We start from the raw sequence: 26554 nt of genomic DNA, 5'->3' as shown, positions 1-26554 counted from the left end.
CTATGTAGCAGAATTGCACGTGTGCTGTGAGCGCCGACCACAGGGTGGCGCTCACAGCGACGGGCAATCAGTAACCATAGAGGTCTCAAGGACCTCTATGGCTACCATTCACAAGCATCGCCGACCCCCGATCATGTGATGGGGGTCGGCGATGACGTCATTTCCGGCCGCCCGGCCGGAAGCGGTAGTTAAATGCCGCTGTCTGCGTTTGACAGCGGCATTTAACTAGTTAATAGGTGCGGGCAGATCGCGATTCTGCCCGCGCCTATTACGGGCACATGTCAGCTGTTCAAAACAGCTGACATGTCCCGACTTTGGTGCGGGCTCACCGCGGAGCCCTGCATCAAAGCAGGGGAGCCGGCATCGGACGGTATAGTACGTCCGATGCCGGAAAGGGGTTAATATTGGCCTTTGTGCTTCTGTGCCAGTCCTGTGTGTGCCATCTCTCTCAAATTGTGGGCCACAGAAAGCCTAGTGTCTGTTTTTTTTTTTTTTTTTTGGTTTTTAAATCCTCCCTGAAAAAGAATAAACAGTGGGAGATTAATATTGGTCTTTGTGCTTCTGTGCCAGTCGTGTGTGCCATCTCTCTCAAATTGTGGGCCACAGAAAGCCTAGTGTCTGTTTTTTGTTTTTTTTTGGTTTTTAAATTCTCCCTGAAAAAAAAAATAAACAGTGGGAGATTAATATTGGCCTTTGTGCTTCTGTGCCAGTCGTGTGTGCCATCTCTCTCAAATTGTGGGCCACAGAAAGCCTAGTGTCTGTATTTTTTTTTTCTTTTTTTTTTTAAATTCTCCCTGAAAAAAAAATAAATAGTAGATAAATAGTGGAAGATTAATATTGGCCTTTGTGCTTCTGTGCCAGTCCTGTGTGTGCCATCTCTCTCAAATTGTGGGCCACAGAGAGCCTAGTGTCTGGTTTTTTTTTTTTATTTTGGTTTTTAAATTCTCCCTGAAAAAGAATAAATAGTGGGAAATTAATATTGGCCTTTGTGCTTCTGTGCCAGTCGTGTGTGCCATCTCTCTCAAATTGTGGGCCACAGAAAGCCTAGTTTTTTATTTTTTTTTTATTTTGGTTTTTAAATTCTCCCTGAAAAAAAAATAAATAGTGGGAGATTAATATTGGCCTTTCTGCTTCTGTGCCAGTCGTGTGTGCCATCTCTCTCAAATTGTGGGCCACAGAAAGCCTAGAGTCTGGTTTTTTTTTTTTGGTTTTTAAATTCTCCCTAAAAAAAAATAAATATTGGGAGATTAATATTGGCATTTGTGCTTGAGTGACAGTCCTGCGTGTGTGGCATCTCTCTCATTTTGTGCCCCAGAAAACCGAGTGTGTAACATTGTGCCTGATTTTCCTTGCAGTCTCACCCTCCTATAAAGGGATATCTAAATCCTACAGAAGTTTGAGTTCACCTTGTAAGTTGTTTTACAGTAACAAATACCGTTACTTTGGTTACGTTTTTAAAACAATGAGGAAGTCTGGTGGAAGAGGTCGTGGCCGTGGGCGTTCATTGCCAGCTGGTAATGATGGTAGTGGTGGTGGAGCATCAGGTGGTCGTGGGAAAAACAATATAGCACCTAAGTCTCGAGCTGTGGAGCCAGGTTTGTCGTCTGGCTACACAAGGCCTCGAACGCTCCCTTTTCTGGGAGTAGGAAAACCGCTTTTAAAGCCGGAGCAGCAAGAGCAAGTTTTGGCTTTCCTTGCCGACTCAGCCTCTAGCTCTTTTGCCTCCTCTTCTGAAACTGGTAAATGTAAAAGCAGTGCGTCGTTAGTGGATGTTCACGGTCAGGGACAAGTCGCTTCCTTGTCCTCTTCAGGAAAAACAACAACAGAGAAGGATGTGTCAGGCGACACAACGGGTTACTCCATGGAGCTCTTTACACATACCGTTCCTGGGTTAGAAAGTGAAACAGTTAACAGGCCATGCCCATTACAAGTTGAATCGGACATGGAGTGCACAGATGCACAGCGACAGCCAGATTACTATGCTGTTCCTTTGACTCAGACCACAACATTGCCCTCGCAGTGTACTGATCCAGAATCAGACCCTGATGAGACTATGGTGCCCCGTCACGAACGCTATACCACCGGCTTACACGGTGACACAGACGAAGTTGCACACGAGATAGAAGGGAGGTCATAGATGACCCAGTTGTTGACCCCGATTGGCAGCCATTGGGGGAACAGGGTGCAGGCGGCAGTAGTTCTGAAGCGGAGGAGGAGGGGCCGCAGCAGGCATCAACATCGCAACAGGTTCCATCTGCCGGGCCCGTATCTGGCCCAAAACGCGTGGCAAAGCCAAAACCTGTTGGAGGACAGCGTGGCCATCCGGTTAATGCTCAGTCTGCAATGCCTGAAAAGGTATCCGATGCTAGAAAGAGTGCAGTCTGGCATTTTTTTTAAACAACATCCAATTGATCAGCGCAAAGTCATCTGTCAAAAATGTTCAACTACCTTAAGCAGAGGTCAGAATCTGAAAAGTCTAAATATAAGTTGCATGCATAGACATTTAACCACCATGCATTTGCAAGCCTGGACTAACTACCAAACGTCCCTTAAGGTTGTAGCACCCTCGGCCAATGAAGCTAGTCAGCAACGCTACATCCCTTCCGTCACTGTAAGGCCACCATTTTCCGCACCACCTGCAGTATCTGTGCAGGTTTCGTTGCCAGTCCAAAGCAGTCAGGGTCAGGGAATCACCAGTTTCGTAGTTGGAAACACTGCATGTAGGGCACCGGCAAGAATACCGTCTCCAACCGTCTCTCAGTCTGCCATGTCCACCGGCACCCCCGCTAGTTCCACGATCTCCAGCTCTCCAGTCCAGCTCACCCTACATGAGACTCTCGTTAGAAAAAGGAAGTACTTAGCCTCGCATCCGCGTACACAGGGTTTGAACGCCCACATAGCTAGACTAATCTCGTTAGAGATGATGCCCTACCGGTTAGTTGAAAGCAAAGCTTTCAAAGCCCTGATGGACTACGCTGTACCACGCTACGAGCTACCCAGTCGACACTTCTTTTCGAGAAAAGCCATCCCAGCCCTCCACCAGCATGTTAAAGAGCGCATCGTCCATGCACTCAGGCAATCTGTGAGTACAAAGGTGCACCTGACAACAGATGCATGGACCAGGAGGCAAGGCCAGGGACGTTACGTGTCCATCACGGCACACTGGATGAATGTGGTGGATGCAGGGTCCACAGGGGACAGCAATTTTGGGACAGTTCTGCCTAGCCCACGGTCTAAGAAACAGTTGGCTGTAGCCGTTCGCACCCCCTCCTCCTCCTCCTCGTCCTCCTGCAGAAGCGAGAGCTCGTCCACAGACCACAGTCGCACAACCACTCCATCCGCAGCTGCCACTGTTGCACACCAGGTGTCCCATTATGGGGCAGCTACTGGCAAGCGTCAGCAGGCTGTATTGGCTATGAAGTGTTTGGGCGACAACAGACACACCGCGGAAGTTCTGTCCGAGTTCTTGCAGAAAGAAATGCAGTCGTGGCTGGGCACTGTAGATATTGAGGCAGGCAAGGTAGTGAGTGATAACGGAAGGAATTTCATGGCTGCCATCTCCCTTTCCCAACTGAAACACATTCCTTGCCTGGCTCACACCTTAAACCTGGTGGTGCAGTGCTTCCTGAAAAGTTATCTGGGGTTATCTGACCTGCTCCTCAAAGTGCGCGGACTTTGCTCGCATATCCGCCGTTCGCCCATACACTCCAGCCGTATGCAGACCTATCAGCGGTCTTTGAACCTTCCCCAGCATCGCCTAATCATCGACGTTGCAACAAGGTGGAACTCAACACTGCACATGCTTCAGAGACTGTGCGAACAGAGGCGTGCTGTTATGTTTTTGTGGGAGGATACACATACACGGGCAGGCAGTAGGATGGCAGACATGGAGTTGTCAGGTGTGCAGTGGTCGAAGGTACAAGACATGTGTCAAGTCCTTCAGTGTTTTGAGGAATGCACATGGCTGGTTAGTGCAGACAACGCCATAATAAGCATGAGCATCCCCCTAATGCGTCTGCTGATGCAAAGTTTGACGCACATAAAGGAGCAGGCGTCTGCAGCAGAGGAAGAGGAAAGCCTTGATGACAGTCAGCCATTGTCTGGTCAGGGCACTGTACAGGACGAGGTAGCGGGCGAACAGGAGGAGGAGGAGGACGAGGAGGATGATGGGGATGAGTATTTTTTTAATGAGGAAGCTTCTCCGGGGCCAATAGCAACTGGTAGCGTTGCAAGGCTGGGTTCAGGTTTTTTTAGGGAGACAAGTGACGTAGATTTGCCTGAAACTGCCCCTCAACCCAGCACGACCGCAGATTTGACAACTGGAACTTTGGCCCACATGGAGGATTATGCCTTACGTATCCTGAAAAGGGACCCACGCATTATTAAAATGATGACCGATGACGATTACTGGTTGGCCTGCCTCCTTGATCCTCGCTATAAAGGCAAATTGCAAAATATTATGCCACATGAGAACCTGGAACAAATATTAGCAACCAAACAATCAACTCTTGTTGACCGTTTTATTCAGGCATTCCCAGCACACAGCGACGGTGATCGTTATCACACGAGCTGCAGGGGGCAGCAGGCCAGAGGTGTTAGAGGTGCACAAATTAGAAGTGGCGTTGGACAGAGGGGTTTTCTGACCAGGTTGTAGAGTGATTTTGCTATGACCGCAGACAGGACAGGTACCGCAGCATCAATTCAAAATGACAGGAGACAACATTTGTCCAGTATGGTTACTAACTATTTTTCATCCCTTATCGACGTTCTCCCTCAACCGTCATTCCCATTTGATTACTGGGCATCCAAATTAGACACCTGGCCAGAATTGGCAAAATATGCATTGCAGGAGCTTGCTTGCCCAGCAGCTAGTGTGCTATAAGAAAGAGTATTCAGTGCTGCAGGTTCAATATTAACCGAAAAAAGGACTCGTCTGGCTACCCAAAATGTTGATGATCTAACCTTCATTAAAATGAACCACAACTGGATTTCGAATTCTTTTGCCCCACCTTTCCCGGCTGACACCTAGCTTTCCTATGAAAAGGTCTTGCTTGTGGACTGCTCTGACTGACTTTTCCAATCTCGTAATTTGCAGCAGCTGTTTGTCCAGCATACGACATGTTTATACCTCCCTAAATGGCCAAACTTCCCCCACGGGGCCGTGGTCTCGCCACTTGGCGCAAGCACCCGTGAGAGTGCCGTTTGTCTGAAGAGGTGGGTGTGCACGCTTTTGGTCGACGGCACTGCCACTGGGTCCCTCATAGTACAATAAAGTGTCTCTGGCGGTGGTGGTGCGCACCCAACGTCAGACACACCGTTGTAACATGAGGGGCCCTGGGCCTGTACCTCCGGCCACAAGAGAGTTCCCCCCCCAGCTCAAACAGTGCTCTACCACTTGCAAAATTATCTCTCACAGCTCCACCAATGTTTAGTCTATGCCCTGACATCCTTCAATGCCTGGCACTGACAATACCATTGTGTTGACATGTATGATGCTACTTAAAATAGTCAGGGGCAGTGTCCTATATTTACACCAGTAAATACTTTGCGCCAAATTACTAGGTCTGAAACTCAGCAGAGGAGCCCACCCCTGTACCTAAGTATGCCACCCTTTTGTGTTTTGGTTTTGTTGTATTGCGAGACATTAACATCTATTTATTTTTTAGGAGTACTAACTGTGTCAGACACTCATTACAATCGGCCTCCGCTAACAACACTAATGCTGCCTGTGTACCCATGCAAGATAATTCCAAGTGTCTACAGCCTACTTTTTTTATGTTAGGCCTACTAAGCCTGTCTGCGGTCCATTATAGAAATTGTCCTTCACTGACCACACCACTGCTGCCCGTGTACCCCTGGAACCTATTTTAAAGTGCCTACAGCCCACTTTTAATATGTTAGGCCTACTAAGCCTGTCTGCGGTCCCTCCTTCCACTAGTCCTCCACTGACCAGACCACTGTTGCCCGTGTACCCCTGGAACCTATTTTAAAGTGCCTACAGCCTACTTTTGTTATGTTAGGCCTACTAAGCCTGTCTGCGGTCCCTCCTTCCAGTAGTCCTCCACTGACCAGACCACTGCTGCCCGTGTACCCCTGGAACCTTTTTTAAAGTGCCTACAGCCTACTTTTGTTATGTTAGGCCTAATAAGCCTGTCTGCGGTCCCTCCTTCCACTAGTCCTCCACTGACCAGACCACTGCTGCCCGTGTACCCCTGGAACCTTTTTTAAAGTGCCTACAGCCTACTTTTGTTATGTTAGGCCTACTAAGCCTGTCTGCGGTCCCTCCTTCCACTAGTCCTCCACTGACCAGACCACTGTTGCCCGTGTACCCCTGGAACCTATTTTAAAGTGCCTACAGCCTACTTTTGTTATGTTAGGCCTACTAAGCCTGTCTGCGGTCCCTCCTTCCACTAGTCCTCCACTGACCAGACCACTGCTGCCCGTGTACCCCTGGAACCTTTTTTAAAGTGCCTACAGCCTACTTTTGTTATGTTAGGCCTACTAAGCCTGTCTGCGGTCCCTCCTTCCACTAGTCCTCCACTGACCACACCACTGCTGCCCGTGTACCCCTGGAAACTTTTTTAAAGTGCCTACAGCCTACTTTTGTTATGTTAGGCCTACTAAGCCTGTCTGCGGTCCCTCCTTCCACTAGTCCTCCACTGACCAGACCAATGCTGTCCGTGTACCCCTGGAACCTATTTTAAATTGCATAGAGCATCCTTTTTTTAATTGTAGGCGTACTAAGTCTGTCTGCGGTCCATAATTGAAATTGTCCTCCACTGGACAGACCAATGCTGCCTGTGTACCCCTGTAACCTTTTTTAAACTGCATTGAGCCAAATTTTGTGTTTAAGGCCTACTACCTGTGTTTGTCTGCGCCACTCAATAAAGCTGTCCTCCTCTGAAAAAAGCTGAGCGTCAATAGTCTGGTTTTCAGCCTATAGGAATTTGAAAACTGCATTGGGGCTACTACTTCGGTAGGGCCTACTAACGGTGTCTGCCGCTCCAAGGTGTTCTCCAGGTTGCCTCTCCATTGCTTCGATCTTCTAGCTCTCGTTATGTAGTTGTTGAAACAACTCTGCATTAGGCCTACAAGTTGGGTCTGGGTTGTAGAGACGGTGTCTGCCGCTCCAAGGTGTTCTCCAGGTTGCCTCTCCATAGCTTCTATCTTCTAGCTCTCGTTAAGTAGTTGTTGAAACAACACTGCATTAGGCCTACAAGTTGGGTCTGGGTCGTAGAGACGGTGACTTTTTTTTATGTTAGGCCTACTAAGCATTAGGCCTACAAGTTGGGTCTGGGTTGTAGAGATGGTGTCTGCCGCTCCAAGGTGTTCTCCAGGTTGCCTCTCCATTGCTTCAATCTTCATGCTCGTCTTAAGTAGTTGTTGAAACAACACTACTTTACGCCTACAAGTTGGGTCTGGGTCGTAGAGACGGTGTCTGCCACTCCAAGGTGTTCTCCAGGTTGCCTCTCCATTGCTTCAATCTTCATGCTCGTCTTAAGTAGTTGTTGAAACAACACTGCATTAGGCCTACAAGTTGGGTCTGGGTTGTAGAGACGGTGCCTACCACTCCAAGGTGTTCTCCAGGTTACCTCTCCATAGCTTATATCTTCTAGCTCTCGTTAAGTTGTTGTTGAAACAACACTGCATTAGGCCTACAAGTTGGGTCTGGGTTGTAGAGACGGTGTCTGCCGCTCCAAGGTGTTCTCCAGGTTGCCTCTCCATTGCTTCAATCTTCATGCTCGTCTTAAGTAGTTGTTGAAACAACACTGCATTAGGCCTACAAGTTGGGTCTGGGTTGTAGAGACGGTGTCTGCCACTCCAAGGTGTTCTCCAGGTTGCCACATAATCGAAGCTGCATACAGCCTATTTTGTTATTTTACGCCTACTAAGTCTTTCTGTGGTCCCTCCTTCCAATTGTCCTCCACTGAGCACACCAATGCAGACCGTGTACCCATGTAACCTTTTTTAAACCTGCGTCGAGCCAACTTTGTGGTGTAAGGCCTACTTGTAGTGTCTGGCTGCGCCACTCAATACAGCTGTCCTCTTTACAAAAAATGACCTACAATTATCTGGTTTTCAGCCTATCGGAATTTTAAAACTGCAGTGGGCCGACTAGTTGGGTTGGGGCCTTCTATCGGTGTCTGCCGCTCCTTGCTGTTCTCCTCCAGTGAAGAAAGCTGTGCCGCCTGTTTACTACTGTTGCCAATTTTGAACTTCATTTAGACTACTTACTGATTTGGGCCTACTCTCTGTGTCAGCCTCTCATTCCTGTTGTCCTCCACTGAACAAAGCAATGCCCCCTGGTTAGTCCTGTTACCAATTTTGAACTGCATTTAGCCCACTTTATTCTTTGGGCCCATATCTGTTTCCCCCTCATCCTGCCCATTGCCCAGCCATTGATAGAGGAGTCTGCTGGTACATTGACCCATAACGCAACATTCCCCGTGCACCCTGCTGAAAGTCAGGTTCCCCTTCCCGCATACCATACCACCTTACACGGGGACAAAGAGGAAGGTGCAGATGAAGGTGCAGGTTCCTTCATCAGGTGGGGGGAGGAATACTCGTTGGCGACGTCACTGGCACAGGGCCCCTCATAGTACGCAAAAGTGTTGCTGCCGGTGGGAGGCGCCCCCGCCGTGCAAACACACCGCCGTACTTTGAGGGGCCCTGTGCCAGTGCCAACGAGTGGGCCCCCCCTGCTTGCTCAGGATCACAGCACTTGCAAAGTTGAAATACTTACCTCTCCCTGCTCCACTGCCGTGACGTGGTCCAGATTTCCTGGGCCCACTAAATACTTGAACCAACCCTACCCCCCACAACTTTAGCCAAATGACCCCCAATTTCCAATGCCTTACTATTATTATAAGGTAAATTTAGAATGACGAGCTTCTGTAACAAGAATGTATGTTTTTTGCCATTAAAATGGGCACTGTAGGTGTTTTCCTGGCCTCCACTCACTGCCGACTATGCTCCCCCATTGACTTGCATTGGGTTTCGTGTTTCGGTCGATCCCCGACTTTTCGCGATAATCGGCCGATTCCACTCGACTCGACTTTTGAGATAGTTGGGTTTCGCGAAACCCGACTCGACTCTAAAAAAGTCAAGGTCGCTCAACCCTATCCACTACAATTACCAGAGGATTGTTCTTGCCATGATTAGCGTTAGATGTTTTACTACTTTACTGGATAATGGGAAGGCGGGCTAGACTGCCGGTTGGAATGGGTTAGGCGACTCGGTGAAGGCTCCCCGCTCCTTTTCTTACTCTCCTCCCTCCCTTTCCCCCTTCCCTTCTTCTTTTATTTCTTTGTTTGTTTTTGTATTTTTGACAATTCTCTCCGCGATCCCATATAGATTTTATAATATTGGCTAAGATTACCTTCGTTATCTCCAAAAGAAGATATTCTTAATCGGTAACCTTTACTTGTGTCTTGTGGAGACTGTAACAATTACAATGTACAATGTCTAAATCCTATGATTGATGCCAATGGATTGTTCTTTCATATGGTTGTAAATGCAAATTTTCAATAAAAAATTATATTAAAAACAAAAACAAAAGGCCATTCAGAAATTGGGGGAGATTCACAAGGAGCGGACTGCTGCTGTCCACACTGCCAAAAGTACCAATACCGGGTTTACAGTCAACAGTATCACTGGGCTTGATTGGCAGCAAACTCGCCTGACCTTAACCTCATAGAGAATCTATGGAGTATTGTCAAGAGGAAGGTGAGAAACACCAGACCAACAATGCAGATGAGCTGAAGGCTGCTATCAAAGCAACCTGGGCTTCCATAACCCCTCAGCAGTGCCGCAGGCTGATCGCCTCAATGCCACGCCACATTGATGCAGTAATTGATGGAAAAGGACCAAGTATTGAGGGCATTTACTGAACATACATTTCAGTAGGACAACATTTCGGATTTTACAATCATTTTTCAAGCTGGTGATATAAAGTATTCCAATTTACTGAGATACTGACTTTTGGGATTTCATTGGCTGTAAGCCATAATCATCAACATTAACAGAAATAAACACATGAAATAGATTACTCTGTGTGTAATGACTCTGTGTGTGATGTAATTAACTTTTTGATGATATTCTAATTTTGTGAGAAGCACTTGTACATATATAGAAATAAAGCAATTTTTTACAAATAGTGTATATATATATATAATTACTGCTTTCTCATTTACTTCATACATTGTGCTCACTATGGGGACATAAAAGAGGGGCATTTCACAATTTAAGTAAAGGATGAAACTTTCCAAAGACAAAAAGATTAATGTTAACGATGTCATGATTTTTAATGATTGATTACATTGATGATTACCTCTTCAATATTTGTCACAGTTGTTAATAGTAAACTCTGCAACCAAGGAGTTAAATGTTCTATGGAGAAGAAAAAAGACCCGTGAGGTAATAAACATATCCAGTATTTCCATTCCTATGATGGAGGATTAGTGGTGAGCGAGCGTGCTCTGATAAGGTGTTAACTCAGCATGCTCGAGTGCTAATCCAACATTTCGGCGTGCCATAAAAGTATGCTCGAGACGCTGCAGGGATTTCTGAAATCTCAGCTTTTTCTTTAAAGCAGCGCTTTGTCAAGTCTCTCAGTTTTGCAGCGTATTTCACCCATTCAAGTGAATGATAAAAAACGCCGGTAAAAACGGCAAAACGTATATTCGGCGTGAGGAAAAAAACTGCAGCATTCTGTGATTACAGTCCAAAATCGGACACTGGCAGGAAACAGTCGCACGCCTTATGGAGCATCAGAGGGACAAGCGGTTTTTACAGATACATTCCATTTCTGTAGCAAAGAAGCCTGTAAATGGTCGTGTAAAAGATTAATAGCTGCGGAATAACAGGACGGATTCTACACGGACAGAACACGGAGGACAAGTGAGAAAACCTCGCCCCACTCTCCTGGATTATTGGTACACAAGTGTGAGCGAACCCGAAATATTGCCGGGCAGCAAGTATCTGTGCAGAGCCGATGCTGGAAAATTCTATCACAAGATTCCGTGATGACATCACTGGTGATTGTCGGCCAGGATGACATCACTGGTGATTGTCGGCCACTGTGACATCACTGGTGATTGTCGGCCATTGTGACATCACAGCCCCTATAAATAGAAGCCGCGCAGGGTTCCGGGTGCCATTTTTGGTTCTATAGTGACGGAGAGCATTTGCAATTTCTCACTATGGCTGAATTACATCTGAATGATTTTCAGGTACAAGCGCTATTGGAGGTTCTTATCTTCCATCGCCCTAACATTGCGCTTCTACCACCCGATGACGTCCTCTGCTTCACTCACCGGCTGGTGGTGCAGCTAGTAAAGGATTGCCTGACTAAACACCGACAAGATCAACTGACGTCAGAGTATCTGACAGATTTATGTCACAACATCAAGACTTTACTACAGCAGGTAAGTGGCGGACGCTCCGCACACAACTTCTCTGTACTCAGAGATAATAATGGTGGGACAGAAGCTTCTTCTTTCCTCCCATATAAAACACGACGAGTCCCCAAATCCTGTATGGAGTCAGTGTATCTGCAGAGAGGAGCAGATGACACATACAATGGCCGCCAATCATCTCAGATTGTTCTTTTTTGTTTCTTTTCTTCTTTATAGGCCGAAAAAAAGTCTCAATCTGGAGACTTGGCTTATATTACAGAACTGGCCGAAAAAATCCTGCGTGTACTAGAACTTCCGGACCGCTCGTCGGACCGCCAGGTAAGCAGCGTCGGACTGGAGCACCTTGGGCCCACCAGAGAAAATCATTCTTGGGGCCCACTATGTAGCTACATAGAAATAAATACAAGACCACCAATTGTGGGGTAAAATACTAATATCAGGGTGTAATATAAGGTAGTACACTTCTTAATTATATAGCACTGGTTGGAGTAGCCCCATCATAGAATATAAAGTAGGCCCCTCATAGAATAAAAAGTAGCCCCCTCATAGAATTTAATGTAGCCCCCTCATAGAATAAAAAGTAGCCCCCTCATAGAATTTAATGTAGCCCCCTCATAGAATATAATGTAGCCCCCTCATAGAATTTCATGTAGCCCCCTCATAGAATATAATGTAGCCCCCTCATAGAATATAATGTAGCCCCCTCATAGAATAAAAAGTAGCCCCCTCATAGAATTTAATGTAGCCCCCTCGTAGAATAAAAAGTACCCCCCTCATAGAATTTAATGTAGCCCCCTCATAGAATATAATGTAGCCCCCTCATAGAATAAAAAGTAGCCCCCTCATAGAATTTAATGTAGCCCCCTCATAGAATATAATGTAGCCCCCTCATAGAATATAATGTAGCCCCCTCATAGAATAAAAAGTAGCCCCCTCATAGAATATAATGTAGCCCCCCTCATAGAATTTAATGTAGCCCCCCATAGAATATAATGTATCCTCCCATAGAATATAGTTTAGCACCTCAAAAAATATAATGTAGCTCCCTCATAGGGTATAATGCAGCCTCCCATAGAATATAATGTAGCCCCCTCAGAGTATAATGCAGCACCCCTCATAGGGTATAATGCAGCCCCCCCATAGAATATAATGTAGACCCACATAGAGTATAATGCACTCCCAAATTGAATATAATGTAGCCCCACAGTCCTACAGTATTATGGCCACCAGGACTCACTCACTGACATATATATATATATATATATATATAAACAAACACAATCCTCACCTCTCCTCCTTGTTCCCCACTGATCCCGGCTCTGCTCCGGTATCAGCAGCTGCACTGCCATTTGCCCAACACACAGCGGGTACGCGATGAAGTGACGTCATCACACACCTTCAGTGTCAGAGGCAGAGGGGAATGATGGGAGATGGAGCGTCGTCTGATGCTCTCTCCTCCATTATTGCTTTCATCTGTGATGCCGATACAGTTGAATGTGGTGCACACTGGGGAGGAGTGCTGGCATTAGGCCCCCCTGACTTACAGGCCCCATAGTGGCCGCTTGGGCTGGGGCCCCTGGGTGAGCCGGGGCCCTGGTCTGCCAGCCATGATAGGGGGCAGTGTTAGACTCAGCCTGTGGCTAACACTGCCCGCTATTAAAGTTAAATTAATATTCACCGCTCTCCATGCCCATGGGGGTGTGGTGTTGACAGAAGATTCATTTCTTTTTAGCAGCGGGGACAGGCTTTAGCAGCAGCAGCCTGTCACCCACTGCTGCTTCGCTGGCATCAGGTGGGTCCCCCTGACTCACGGGCCCCATAGCAGTTGCATGGTCTGCCACTTTTAGCAATACGCCACTGGCTAGGGCCCCTGGAGCAGCAGGAGCCCTAGGCAGCTGCCTGCCCTGTATGCCAGCAGGTGTCAATGCCTGGGCCCCCTGGAGAATCCTCCAGTTCTCTGGAGGGCCAGTTGGACCCTTCCGGTAAGGAGCCATCAATTGGTGCATCAGTAAATGTTGGTTTCATCTGTCCTGATTGATGGATTTGTGGATTTAGTGAAATCTTCCACATATTAATTATCTCTATTATATCTATTAGGAAACACCAGAAGGCGACAACGAATATGGGGAGAATGTGACCCCGGAAATCCCTGACTCTAATAGGAGTCAGCTGGAGCCGAGCAGCGATCTGATTGCAGGTGAGCCGATCACATGACCGTCTACAAGGAATCTCCAGATATTACGCAGCAGGGAATAATGGTGGATTTACTCTCTACTCCGTGAAATGGGACCTGTCAGCACATGATACATATAGGAGTGGTGGGATGATGGCAGAGGACGTTCCCCCCATTATATCCAGATATTACACAGCAGGGGATAATGGCGGATTTACTCTCTACTCCGTGAAATGGGGACCTGTCAGCACATGATACATATAGGAGTGGTGGGATGACGGCGTAGGACGTTCCCCCCATTATATCCAGATATTACACAGCAGGGAATAATGGTGGATTTACTCTCTACTCCGTGAAATGGGACCTGTCAGCACATAATACATATAGGAGTGGTGGGATGATGGCGGAGGACGTTCCCCCCATTATATCCAGACATTACACAGCAGGGAATAATGGTGGATTTACTCTCTACTCCATGTAATGGGACCTGTCAGCACATGATACATATAGGAGTGGTGGGATGATGGCGGAGGACGTTCCCCCCATTATATCCAGATATTACACAGCAGGGAATAATGGTGGATTTACTCTCTACTCCGTGAAATGGGACCTGTCAGCCCATAATACATATAGGAGTGGTGGGATGATGGCAGAGGACGTTCCCCCCATTATATCCAGATATTACACAGCAGGGAATAATGGTGGATTTACTCTCTACTCCATGTAATGGGACCTGTCAGCACATAATACATATAGGAGTGGTGGGATGACGGCGTAGGACGTTCACCCCATTATATCCAGATATTACACAGCAGGGAATAATGGCGGATTTACTCTCTACTCCATGTAATGGGGACCTGTCAGCACATGATACATATAGGAGTGGTGGGATGACGGCGTAGGACGTTCACCCCATTATATCCAGATATTACACAGCAGGGAATAATGGCGGATTTACTCTCTACTCCATGTAATGGGGACCTGTCAGCACATGATACATATAGGAGTGGTGGGATGACGGCGGAGGACGATCCCCCCATTATACCCAGACATTACACAGCAGGGAATAATGGCGGATTTACTCTCTACTCCATGTAATGGGGACCTGTCAGCACATAATACATATAGGAGTGGTGGGATGATGGCAGAGGACGTTCCCCCCATTATACCCAGACATTACACAGCAGGGAATAATGGCGGATTTACTCTCTACTCCATGTAATGGGGACCTGTCAGCACATGATACATATAGGAGTGGTGGGATGACGGCGTAGGACGTTCACCCCATTATATCCAGATATTACACAGCAGGGAATAATGGCGGATTTACTCTCTACTCCATGTAATGGGGACCTGTCAGCACATGATACATATAGGAGTGGTGGGATGACGGCGGAGGACGATCCCCCCATTATACCCAGACATTACACAGCAGGGAATAATGGCGGATTTACTCTCTACTCCATGTAATGGGGACCTGTCAGCACATGATACATATAGGAGTGGTGGGATGACGGCGGAGGACGATCCCCCCATTATACCCAGACATTACACAGCAGGGAATAATGGCGGATTTACTCTCTACTCCATGTAATGGGGACCTGTCAGCACATAATACATATAGGAGTGGTGGGATGACGGCGTAGGACGTTCCCCCCATTATATCCAGATATTACACAGCAGGGAATAATGGCGGATTTACTCTCTACTCCATGTAATGGGGACCTGTCAGCACATGATACATATAGGAGTGGTGGGATGACGGCGGAGGACGATCCCCCCATTATACCCAGACATTACACAGCAGGGAATAATGGCGGATTTACTCTCTACTCCATGTAATGGGACCTGTCAGCACATGATACATATAGGAGGGGTGGGATGATGGCAGAGGACGTTCCCCCCATTATACCCAGACATTACACAGCAGGGAATAATGGCGGATTTACTCTCTACTCCATGTAATGGGACCTGTCAGCACATGATACATATAGGAGTGGAGGGATGACGGCGGAGGACGTTCCCCCCATTATATCCAGATATTACACAGCTGGGGATAATGGCGGATTTACTCTCTACTCCATGTAATGGGGACCTGTCAGCACATGATACATATAGGAGTGGAGGGATGACGGCAGAGGACGTTCCCCCCATTATATCCAGATATTACACAGCAGGGGATAATGGCGGATTTACTCTCTACTCCATGTAATGGGGACCTGTCAGCACATGATACATATAGGAGTGGAGGGATGACGGCGGAGGACGTTCCCCCCATTATATCCAGATATTACACAGCAGGGAATAATGGCGGATTTACTCTCTACTCCATGTAATGGGGACCTGTCAGCACATGATACATATAGGAGTGGTGGGATGACGGCGGAGGACGTTCCCCCCATTATATCCAGATATTACACAGCAGGGAATAATGGCGGATTTACTCTCTACTCCATGTAATGGGGACCTGTCAGCACATGATACATATAGGAGTGGTGGGATGACGGCAGAGGACGTTCCCCCCATTATATCCAGATATTACACAGCAGGGAATAATGGCGGATTTACTCTCTACTCCATGTAATGGGACCTGTTAGCACATGATACATATAGGAATGGAGGGATGACGGCAGAGGACGTTCCCCCCATTATATCCAGATATTACACAGCAGGGAATAATGGCGGATTTACTCTCTACTCCATGTAATGGGGACCTGTCAGCACATGATACATATAGGAGTGGTGGGATGACGGCAGAGGACGTTCCCCCCATTATATCCAGATATTACACAGCAGGGAATAATGGTGGATTTACTCTCTACTCCATGTAATGGGGACCTGTCAGCACATGATACATATAGGAGTGGAGGGATGACGGCGGAGGACGTTCCCCCCATTATATCCAGATATTACACAGCAGGGAATAATGGCGGATTTACTCTCTACTCCATGTAATGGGGACCTGTTAGCACATGATACATATAGGAGTGGTGGGATGACGGTGTAGGACGTTCCCCCCATTATATCCAGATATTACACAGGAGGGGATAATGGCGGATTTACTCTCTACTCCATAGAATGGGACCTGTCAGCACATGATTCATATAGGAGTGGTGGGATGACGGCACAGGACGTTCCCCCCCCCCATTATATCCAGATATTACACAGGAGGGGATAATGGCAGATTTACTCTCTACTCCATGTAATGGGACCTGTCAGCACATGATACATATAGGAGTGGAGGGATGACGGCGGAGGACGTTCCCCCCATTATATCCAGATATTACACAGCTGAGAATAATGGCGGATTTACTCTCTACTCCATGTAATGGGACCTGTCAGCACATGATACATATAGGAGTGGTGGGATGACGGCACAGGACGTTCCCCCCCATTATATCCAGATATTACACAGGAGGGGATAATGGCAGATTTACTCTCTACTCCATGTAATGGGACCTGTCAGCACATGATACATATAGGAGTGGTGGGATGACGGCGGAGGACGTTCCCCCCATTATATCCAGATATTACACAGCAGGGAATAATGGCGGATTTACTCTCTACTCCATGTAATGGGGACCTGTTAGCACATGATACATATAGGAGTGGTGGGATGACGGTGTAGGACGTTCCCCCCATTATATCCAGATATTACACAGGAGGGGATAATGGCGGATTTACTCTCTACTCCATGTAATGGGACCTGTCAGCACATGATACATATAGGAGTGGTGGGATGACGGCACAGGACGTTCCCCCCCATTATATCCAGATATTACACAGGAGGGGATAATGGCAGATTTACTCTCTACTCCATGTAATGGGACCTGTCAGCACATGATACATATAGGAGTGGTGGGATGACGGCGGAGGACGTTCCCCCCATTATATCCAGATATTACACAGCAGGGAATAATAGCAGATTTACTCTCTACTCCATGTAATGGGGACCTGTCAGCACATGATACATATCGAAGTGGAGGGATGACGGCGGAGGATGTTCCCCCCATTATATCCAGATATTACACAGCAGGGAATAATGGCGGATTTACTCTCTACTCCATGTAATGGGGACCTGTCAGCACATGATACATATAGGAGTGGTGGGATGACGGCAGAGGACGTTCCCCCCATTATATCCAGATATTACACAGCAGGGAATAATGGCGGATTTACTCTCTACTCCATGTAATGGGGACCTGTCAGCACATGATACATATAGGAGTGGAGGGTTGACGGCGGAGGACGTTCCCCCCATTATATCTAAATATTACACAGCAGGGAATAATGGCGGATTTACTCTCTACTCCATGTAATGGGGACCTGTCAGCACATGATACATATAGGAGTGGTGGGATGACGGCGGAGGACGTTCCCCCCATTATATCCAGATATTACACAGCAGGGAATAATGGCGGATTTACTCTCTACTCCATGTAATGGGGACCTGACAGCACATGATACATATAGGAGTGGTGGTATGACGGCGGAGGACGTTCCCCACATTATATCCAGATATTACACAGCATGGAATAATGGCGGATTTACTCTCTACTCCATGGAATGGGACCTGTCAGCACATGATACATATAGGAGTGGTGGGATGACGGCGGAGGACGTTCCCCCCATTATATCCAGATATTACACAGCAGGGAATAATGGCGGATTTACTCTCTACTCCATGTAATGGGACCTGACAGCACATGATACATATAGGAGTGGTGGGATGACGGTGTAGGACGTTCCCCCCATTATATCCAGATATTTCACAGGAGGGGATAATGGCGGATTTACTCTCTACTCCATAGAATGGGACCTGTCAGCACATGATACATATAGGAGTGGTGGGATGACGGCACAGGACGTTCCCCCCATTATATCCAGATATTACACAGGAGGGGATAATGGCAGATTTACTCTCTACTCCATGTAATGGGACCTGTCAGCACATGATACATATAGGAGTGGAGGGATGACGGCGGAGGACGTTCCCCCCATTATATCCAGATATTACACAGCTGGGAATAATGGCGGATTTACTCTCTACTCCATGTAATGGGACTTGTCAGCACATGATACATATAGGAGTGGTGGGATGACGGCACAGGACGTTCCCCCCCATTATATCCAGATATTACACAGGAGGGGATAATGGCAGATTTACTCTCTACTCCATGTAATGGGACCTGTCAGCACATGATACATATAGGAGTGGTGGGATGACGGCGGAGGACGTTCCCCCCATTATATCCAGATATTACACAGCAGGGAATAATGGCGGATTTACTCTCTACTCCATGTAATGGGGACCTGTTAGCACATGATACATATAGGAGTGGTGGGATGACGGTGTAGGACGTTCCCCCCATTATATCCAGATATTACACAGGAGGGGATAATGGCGGATTTACTCTCTACTCCATAGAATGGGACCTGTCAGCACATGATACATATAGGAGTGGTGGGATGACGGCACAGGACGTTCCCCCCCCATTATATCCAGATATTACACAGGAGGGGATAATGGCAGATTTACTCTCTACTCCATGTAATGGAACCTGTCAGCACATGATACATATAGGAGTGGAGGGATGACGGCGGAGGACGTTCCCCCCATTATATCCAGATATTACACAGCTGGGAATAATGGCGGATTTACTCTCTACTCCATGTAATGGGACCTGTCAGCACATGATACATATAGGAGTGGTGGGATGACGGCACAGGACGTTCCCCCCCATTATATCCAGATATTACACAGGAGGGGATAATGGCAGATTTACTCTCTACTCCATGTAATGGGACCTGTCAGCACATGATACATATAGGAGTGGTGGGATGACGGCGGAGGACGTTCCCCCCATTATATCCAGATATTACACAGCAGGGAATAATGGCAGATTTACTCTCTACTCCATGTAATGGGGACCTGTCAGCACATGATACATATCGAAGTGGAGGGATGACGGCGGAGGATGTTCCCCCCATTATATCCAGATATTACACAGCAGGGAATAATGGCGGATTTACTCTCTACTCCATGTAATGGGGACCTGTCAGCACATGATACATATAGGAGTGGTGGGATGACGGCAGAGGACGTTCCCCCCATTATATCCAGATATTACACAGCAGGGAATAATGGCGGATTTACTCTCTACTCCATGTAATGGGGACCTGTCAGCACATGATACATATAGGAGTGGAGGGTTGACGGCGGAGGACGTTCCCCCCATTATATCTAAATATTACACAGCAGGGAATAATGGCGGATTTACTCTCTACTCCATGTAATGGGGACCTGTCAGCACATGATACATATAGGAGTGGTGGGATGACGGCGGAGGACGTTCCCCCCATTATATCCAGATATTACACAGCAGGGAATAATGGCGGATTTACTCTCTACTCCATGTAATGGGGACCTGACAGCACATGATACATATAGGAGTGGTGGTATGACGGCGGAGGACGTTCCCCACATTATATCCAGATATTACACAGCATGGAATAATGGCGGATTTACTCTCTACTCCATGGAATGGGACCTGTCAGCACATGATACATATAGGAGTGGTGGGATGACGGCGGAGGACGTTCCCCCCATTATATCCAGATATTACACAGCAGGGAATAATGGCGGATTTACTCTCTACTCCATGTAATGGGACCTGACAGCACATGATACATATAGGAGTGGTGGGATGATGGCAGAGGACGTTCCCCCCATTATATCCAGATATTACACAGCTGGGAATAATGGCGGATTTACTCTCTACTCCATGTAATGGGGACCTGTCAGCACATGATACATATAGGAGAGGTGGGATGACGGCGGAGGACGTTCCCCCCATTATATCCAGATATTACACAGCAGGGAATAATGGCGGATTTACTCTCTACTCCATGTAATGGGACCTGTCAGCACATGATACATATAGGAGAGGTGGGATGACGGCGGAGGACGTTCCCCCCATTATATCCAGATATTACACAGGAGGGGATAATGGCGGATTTACTCTCTACTCCATGTAATGGGGACCTGTCAGCACATGATACATATAGGAGTGGTGGGATGATGGCAGAGGATGTTCCCCCCATTATATCCAGATATTACACAGGAGGGGATAATGGCGGATTTACTCTCTACTCCATGTAATGGGGACCTGTCAGCACATGATACATATAGGAGTGGTGGGATGATGGCAGAGGATGTTCCCCCATTATATCCAGATATTACACAGCAGGGAATAATGGTGGATTTACTCTCTACTCCATGTAATGGGGACCTGTCAGCACATGATACATATAGGAGTGGTGGGATGACGGCGGAGGACGTTCCCCCCATTATATCCAGACATTACACAGCAGGGAATAATGGTGGATTTACTCTCTACTCCATGTAATGGGGACCTGTCAGCACATTATACATATAGGAGTGGTGGGATGACGGCGTAGGACGTTCCCCCCATTATATCCAGATATTACACAGCAGGGAATAATGGCGGATTTACTCTCTACTCCATGTAATGGGACCTGTCAGCACATGATACATATAGGAGAGGTGGGATGACGGCAGAGGACGTTCCCCCCATTATATCCAGATATTACACAGGAGGGGATAATGGCGGATTTACTCTCTACTCCATGTAATGGGGACCTGTCAGCACATGATACATATAGGAGTGGTGGGATGATGGCAGAGGATGTTCCCCCCATTATATCCAGATATTACACAGGAGGGGATAATGGCGGATTTACTCTCTACTCCATGTAATGGGGACCTGTCAGCACATGATACATATAGGAGTGGTGGGATGATGGCAGAGGATGTTCCCCCATTATATCCAGATATTACACAGCAGGGAATAATGGCGGATTTACTCTCTACTCCATGTAATGGGGACCTGTCAGCACATGATACATATAGGAGTGGTGGGATGACGGCGGAGGACGTTCCCCTTTATTAAAAAGTTTTTCTTTGCTGAAATCCAATGTGCCAGTCAGGAGAAATGTAACATAGAAGCCATTTGCAAATCAGGATGGAAGTGCACTGGGGGCGGGGATGAAGGAGTCCGAGTGCAGTGACACGCCCCCAGTGCACTTCCAGGATAATTTGCATATGGCTGCTATGCTTCAGCTCTCTTCCCATCACTCACATGTGCAGTGAGGGTGGGGGCTCCTCATTCATGTGGTGATTGGGGGTCCGCCACCACTTACATTACCTTTATCTGTGGGTGCGCTGTACGTTCTCATATGTAGAGTCCCCATATAACGAGTATTATTCCCATTTTCAGACGTCTTGTCATTTCTCCCTTATATTACGGTATTATGTATGTAGGACTGATATCGACTAATACATTTTATTTTCTCATCACTTTATCATTATTTTAGTACCATCAGCGCTGGCGAATCCCGACAGTGGAATCTGTAAGATCCCGGAGATCCAAGAATCCGCCGTTGTAAGTATCATAGAGATATGGGGGTGTCTGTGTATCACCAGATCATGGGGTGTGAGTGACCCGTCCAGTATTATCCCCATATAACCATGGGACGGCTCTTTTCTAAGTGTAGAGGACACTGTGGTCTTAGAGAATGGCATTTATATTAAATGGAATCTGTCACCAGGTTTATGCTGTAGCATAATGTAGGGGCAGAGACCCTGATTCCAGCGATATATCACTTAATTTACTTGGGTCAGCAGATGTGATAATATCCCTGTCTTCTCTGCTGCAGATCTAGCAGAGCTCTGAATGCTGAACCTTGTAGAACACTGCCCACACCATTGATTGGCAGCTTTTCTGTATACACTGTGCATAGGCAGAAATCTGCTATACCGTGGTGGTGGGTTTACAGAGTACTAGGACAACATGGCATGAGACACATAGTCCTAGTGATAATCTCCTGCTGATAAAACACTGATTTTATTAAAGCAACAGCAGAAAGTCTAGTAAGTAACATATCGCTGGAATCATGGTCTCTTCCCCTATATCATAACTGCTCCCAGATTACATAGCACAGACCTACTGACAGATTCTCTGCAAGTTCTACCCTGTGTGATCTCGCGTTTTATCCAGCACTTTACAATTATATCGATATATAGAGGATCCGCTTTATATTTCATCCGTGTCTGCAGAGCGTCGGCTCGTATCGTCCCCTACATCGGATCAGTGTAAATTAGCTGGGACATAATAAAGGAGGAAAAGTTATTACATCCTGAGATGTTTTCCAGCATCTACTGTATCTTACCAAGACAACAACGAAAAAAGGGCGAGTGATAGTCCTGAAGACAATTGTAACTATTTTTATTGAAAATACATCTAAAATAACAAGTATATAATAAAAAATCTTACATGTAAGGACAAGATTGAATAAGAAGCCAAATGAGAACAGAAAAAAAACGACCCTCCATAATACTGGTGAAGTGGATATGGGGAGTGAATCATGGAGCCAGTGTGAGGAGATTAGTAGAAAGAAATGTCCCCATAAAGTGCTGGTGCAGATCTAAGGACAAGCACCATAAAGTGCTGGTGCTAGTGCAGATCTTAGGACATGCACCATAAAGTGCTGGTGCTAGTGCAGATCTTAGGACATGCACCATAAAGTGCTGGTGCTAGTGCAAATCTTAGGACATGCACCATAAAGTGCTGGTGCTAGCGCAGATCTTAGGACATGCACCATAAAGTGCTGGTGCTAGTGCACATCTTAGGACATGGTTTTCTGGGGAGGATGGAATACAAATGATATAATTTTAGGGTTATGAAGGTGAAACCTTATCCCATACTTGTAGTGGAACACTAAACCACCCCAGCAAAATCAAGTCCACAGCTCCCGAGGAAGCCCATTCAAAACGCGCGTTGGGGCTGGCTGAGCGCCCATCCTAGTGGGATACTATGGGGAACATCCTGGACTGATGGGGTAGACGTCATTGTTTGATATGTACTTGATTTATACTCACACTAGCTCCAGGATTCACTCCACATATCCACTTCACTAGCATTATGGAGGGTCGTTATTTCTGTTCTCATTTGGCTTCTCATTCCATCTTGTCCTTACATGTAAGATTTTTTATTATATTTGTTATTTTATATGAATTTTCAATAAACATTGTTACAATTGTCTTCAGGACTATCACTCGCCCTTTTTTCGTTGTTGTTTTGGTTAGTATTTGTGGAGTGTCCTTGAAATATTGGGCGCATTATACTCACTGGGTCATGGCGCTGATTTCATTATCTATACTATTATGGTTTCTGCTTTAGTATTATTGTATTCAGCTTCTATATCTTAGTATTATTTCTTATTCTTTTCTAGGACTTGATTAAATCATTGATCCCGGCAGGAGAGCCGCGTATAAGCGACTATGAAACTATCAAACTGATCAGCAGCGGTGCTTTTGGGTGAGATTTCTATTAACATAATCCCCATTTCTCAGGGTTCCCTATGACAATGCTTCGGCCTCTGTGCTCTGCCATTCAGTGTTATCATAGGGAGAAGATCTGAGTCCACATCACTGTCCACATCTCAATGTCACTATTCAGCTCCATTATATACAGCAGAGCGAACTGATCTGTAACACATCTGTCTGTAAGGAAAGGGATGATATCATAGAATACATGACACCCACCGGTCCTAGACCTCCTCTGTTCTTATGCTTCCTCCTGATCTTTCGGGGCCCCATTATGAAGCTGGTAATAGTGATTGGCTGCACACGGTCACGTGAGGGGTGACGCGATACTGACGCCGATGACATCTCCACCCTCCACCATGACCATGTCAGTCCAATCACTGGCCTCAGCAGCAGAAGGGAGAACAACCAAAGACAGAGGATGGCGGACTGCAGTGATGGACCGGGGAAGGACCAAGACAAGTGGGTGTAATGTGTTTAATTACTTTTTAACGTCTTCTCGTCCCTCCATTATTTATTCTGCCTTGGGCTGTGGAGAAAGACTAAAAACCATCTTCTTACAACAATTGGAGCAATTTACATTTTGACTAATTATTATTGTTACTGACTTGTATCTACTGGTCGGTTATAGCGAATCTGCCCAAGATGAATGTCAGCAGATTCTCTCATCTATAATGTGACCTGGTGAGGGCAGACGGGGCGCGGTGCGACCTCCCATCATCTATGTAGTGTTATTTCATGGATTTCTAGATGTGGATTTCTAGTGATGGCCGGACTGCTGCCATTAATCATTAGTACAAATGATCATGTAATGACTTCTATATCCAGACTGTTAAGGGTTCATTATAAACCATGGATTCTCCTTCTCTCCAGGGCCGTCTGCTTAGTGCGCCATAAGGAATCACAAAACATCTTTGTTATGAAGAAAATGGCCAAGAGGAACCTGACTACTTCTAATAAAATGGAAAGGACATATATCGAGAGGGACATCCTAACATTCGCAGATTGTCCCTTTGTGGTCTCCATGCTCTGCTCCTTCCCTACTAGATATCACCTGTGTATGGTCATGGAGTATGTGGGAGGTAGGACACGAACATTGTGTAGTATTCAACTCATGTCTGCTGACATCTTATCACCTCTCATATCATTAAGACTTGTCCCCGTGGATGTTACATTCCCACAGAGCATTTACTATAGGTTGTCTATTAAAGTCATTGATGTGTGTGATCTCCCCGTATGTCCGCACTGAGAACGTCAGTATCTCCAGGTGTAGACCAGATACGAGATCACTTTATGTCATGAGCTACTTGGACGACAATTTCATCATGACCTCAGACTAATATTATGTACATTATATCTTTATATATTATCCCCTGCCCCAATGTTTCCACTCACTTCTCTTCATACATCATGGTGCTCCGCTGTATAAACCCCTCACCGGTCATATTTCCTTTCTTTTATAGGGGAAAACTGTGCGACCCTTCTAAAAACCAGGGGTCCTTTCTCTGTCCCGATGGCCCGCTTGTACTTTGCAGAAGCAGTCCTTGGTGTGGAATACCTGCATAGTCACGGTGTGGTGCACAGAGACCTGAGGCCACAGAAGTAAGTGAATACCTGTAGTATAACAAAGGGGGGGAGTTATCCTTTATTATCTCACGGTCTATGAAGCTAAAATCATCTTCTCTTTCACAGCCTCCTGATAACATCTACTGGACATATTAAAATTACCAACTTTGGACATTCAAAACTTGGTGTCATGATACCAAACACCAACACCTACAAGCAATCAGCAGAGAACATCTCCAGAGAGTTCCAGGACCATGAGGTCAGCATTACCTACAGGAACTTAGCTTGTTCTGTACAAATCTCATAACTCTATTTTGTCTTCCCTACGTTCTTCATTTCTAGAGAGCTTTTCCACTGATATTTTTTCTTCTGTAATTCTGATTTTGTGTCAAGAGCTTGTCATGATAATAGTTTCATCGATTCTCATTGCTTTTTTCTGTTGGTTTCCAGGAGTGTGGCAGCCCTTATTACACAGCCCCTGAGGTCATCCTGAAGAACGCCTATGGAAGACCTGTTGACTGGTGGGCAATGGGCATCATATTAAATGAATTTTTCATGGGAATTGCACCATTTGATGGGGCTTCCCTATCTGAGTTTTATGAAAATGTTGTCACTGGTAAGTAAAATAATCTGATCATTGCTTTTACTGGTTATCTTGGTTTAGTTACTTCCTTTGCTTTATCTTACAGTCCTGTAAATAGGTTTTATGTTCTTTAATTTTCTATATAACAGGAAATATCATTTGGGATCATCATTACAGTCCTCCACCCGATGCTAAGGACCTCATCACTCAGCTGCTGAAAACAAATCCTGTGGATAGACTTGGGACAGGTAACAGATACAATAATATCAATATTCCCTTGTTACACCGAGGACACATCACTAATGTCCATGAGGAACATTAATTCTCTATCAGCTTCTCCATTTATAGTTCTCTTTGCTAAAATTTTCATTCTATTTCCTACATGTCTGCTCAGTTGTGTAATTAGT

The 26554-nt window shown here is 46.3% G+C and overlaps 1 protein-coding gene across 2 annotated transcripts in view; it reads right to left on the bottom strand.

The window, feature by feature from the left end:
- Nucleotides 1-25445, bottom strand: part of LOC138654454 (gastrula zinc finger protein XlCGF66.1-like) — a 257585-nt gene extending 232140 nt beyond the window's left edge. For both annotated transcript variants that reach the window (XM_069743448.1, XM_069743451.1), the window contains exon 1: nucleotides 25394-25445. The gene's annotated coding sequence lies outside the window, so the exon portion shown is untranslated. The remainder of the gene's footprint in view (nucleotides 1-25393) is intronic.
- Between the last annotated feature and the right edge of the window lie 1109 nt (nucleotides 25446-26554).

Source organism: Ranitomeya imitator, unplaced genomic scaffold (assembly GCF_032444005.1).
Source record: "Ranitomeya imitator isolate aRanImi1 unplaced genomic scaffold, aRanImi1.pri SCAFFOLD_313, whole genome shotgun sequence".
Classification (NCBI taxonomy): Eukaryota; Metazoa; Chordata; class Amphibia; order Anura; family Dendrobatidae; genus Ranitomeya; species Ranitomeya imitator.
The sequence above is the reverse complement of the archived record's forward strand: the minus strand, read 5'-3'. Positions and strand labels throughout refer to the sequence as shown.